We start from the raw sequence: 2,476 nt of genomic DNA on the forward strand, positions 1-2,476 counted from the left end.
GGGGTAAGCAAAGAGACAGAGGGGCTGGGCCCTTGCTTCCCTGGCACAGCCCAGCTGGGAACCTCAGGGGCCGGGGGTAGGGGGCGACCCGGAGGCACGCGACGGCACTTCCGGTGCGGGCGCGCGGTACTTCCCGGCTGGTCCTGCGTCCCGCCGCCATTCCCGAGGCCGCGCAGCCGGCCCAGAGGTTTCCTGTGGGCGTTTCCTCCTCTTCACTTCAGGACGCCTCGCCAGAGGGTGAGGAGCGGGCGGGCGCCTCGGTACGGGCTGCAGGGTTCGGCAGACGGGCGGGCGGGCGGGCGCTGTGGTGCGCTTGGCGCGGCCTGGAGGCCGGTGCGCCCGGTGGCCTCATCCTTGCTCTCCGCCTCCGGGGCCAGCCTTGTATTTTTCTTGCTTCGGTCGGCATCCTGTGGCGGCGCACAGGATGGGAGGGGGCGGTATCGGTCTGGAATCTGCTTTAGGGCTGCAGTCCCGAGGCCCCGAAGTTCCCCCGACGTGGACCGTATCCGGGGTTAGCCTCGCCCAGGTACCCTTTCGGATGGATGGCTGCAGCCTAGCGGGGTGTTTCCCGAGAAGGGGCCAGCGCTTTGGCACTTGGCTGTGGAGCGTAAACGGGTGCCAATCTAGTATTCCCACACATTTAATTAATCTAAAGATCGCTCGGTGCCCAGAATTTCTACCCCCAGGTCAACTGATCTTGCTTGTCAAGAACACAAGGAACTCAGAGCAGTTAGTTAGCTACACTGTTAGTGGCACACACGTGGCGATGCACTGTCTCTCCTGTAAACTGTGGACTTCCTAAGTTAGGCTGACGCTGTGGCTCGATGGTGAGCCCTTGCTTAGCAAGAGTGAGGCCTTGGGTTCCATCCCAGGACTTGGGAACAAAAAAGTATCACTTGTTACAAATTAGCTCACTGTGATCACAAGTTGTTAATAGAATTGGAAAACGTGTAGAAACGTAAGAGTTATTTGTGCTTTGTGGTGTTGTTGTTGTTGTTTTTAAAGAAAAACAACCAGTTAAAAATGTATAACCTTAAAAAAAAGGCTATTCATAAAGAAGTCTTATGGGCTGGAGAGATGATGGCTTAGCGGTTGGGAACACTGACTGCTCTTCAAAGGCCCTGAGTTCAGATCCCAGTGACCACGTGGTGACTCACAACCATTTGTAAGACAGCTACAGTATACTTATATATAATAAAATAATAATAAGAAAGAACAGTCTTGGGCTGGAGAGATGGCTCAGTGGTTAAGAGGTCCGACTGCTCTTCCAAAGATCCTGAGTTCAAATCCCAGCAACCACATGGTGGCTCACAACCATCCGTAATGAGATCTGATGCCCTCTTTTCTGGGGTGTCTGAAGACGGCTACAGTGTACTTATGTATAATAATAAATAAATCTTTAAAAAAAAAAAAAAGCAAACCTAATCCAGGGTTTAAAAGAAAGAAAGAACAGTCTTATTAGTATATACGTAGACTAATAGTGCCAACATCCTAGGTTGCTTTCTGTTGCTTGATCAAAAAACACCTTTTGGGAGGAAAGGATTAATTTCATCTTACAGGTTATAGTCCATTGTTGAGGGAATTAAGGGCAGGAACTCAAGCAGAAAACACAGAGTAGAGCTGTGTACTAGCTTGTTCCCAAACTCACAATTCAGTTCCCTTTCTTATACAGCAAAGGCCTACACGCTTAGGGACAGTACCTGCTACCGAGGGCTGTGCTTCCCACATCAATCATAAATCAAGAAAATGCTCCACAGATGCGTATTAAATCACTATGATGGAGACAGTTCTTCAGGTGAGGTTCCTGTATCCCAGCTGTGTCAAGTTGGCAACCAGTGTAGCTTACATAGCCACTAAGCTTACACATGTTCTATGTTGGAGTTTTAACATAAAACATGTATATCAAAGTGTATTTTTAAGGGATTATCAAGGCCAGGTATGGTGACTCNATGCCTTTCGTCCAAGAACTTGGGAGGCAGGGGAAAGTGGTGCTCTGTGAGTTGGAGGCCAGCCTGGTCTAATTATGAGTTCCAGGACAGCTGGGATGGCCTAGAGACCCTGTGTCAAGAAACAAAGCAGGACTGTCCATAACTAGCATTAGGTCTCCAGGAAGAAAGTGGGAGGGAGTAGGTGCCGATGCCAGAGTGCACCAGGGACCAGCATGCAGACTTTTAGAGTCTTTTTACAGTTAGTGTTAGAAGTGCCAGAATCCAGACTGGAATCTAGGCACATTGTTCAGCAAACTCTTCAGCAAAGACTCAAGAGTCAAGCCCTTGAAGAATTACTTTCAAGAAAGGGCATGGGCTTGGGTTGGTGGGAAGGATCTGGGAGAGTGAGGGATGGGAAGTGATCAGACTGTACTGTATGAAAACTATTTTTTTTTTTAATTGAAAAGAAAAACCTCAAAAATGCTTATAAAATTTGAAAAGAAGAATTACTCTGAGCATTTTTCTCCATTGTAAAATGAAGAGGTTGG

General features: G+C 48.7%; 1 protein-coding gene across 2 annotated transcripts in view; it reads left to right on the forward strand.

Annotated features, from left to right (window-relative positions):
• The first annotated feature begins 65 nt into the window (after positions 1-65).
• The window catches only part of Champ1 (chromosome alignment maintaining phosphoprotein 1), a 13,601-nt gene continuing 11,190 nt past the window's right edge, over positions 66-2,476 (forward strand). The window contains exon 1 of one of the 2 annotated variants that reach the window (XM_029480937.1): positions 66-260. The gene's annotated coding sequence lies outside the window, so the exon portion shown is untranslated. The remainder of the gene's footprint in view (positions 261-2,476) is intronic. The other variant, XM_021170994.1, reaches the window with a different exon arrangement.

This window comes from Mus caroli, chromosome 8 (assembly GCF_900094665.2).
Source record: "Mus caroli chromosome 8, CAROLI_EIJ_v1.1, whole genome shotgun sequence".
NCBI lineage: Eukaryota > Metazoa > Chordata > Mammalia > Rodentia > Muridae > Mus > Mus caroli.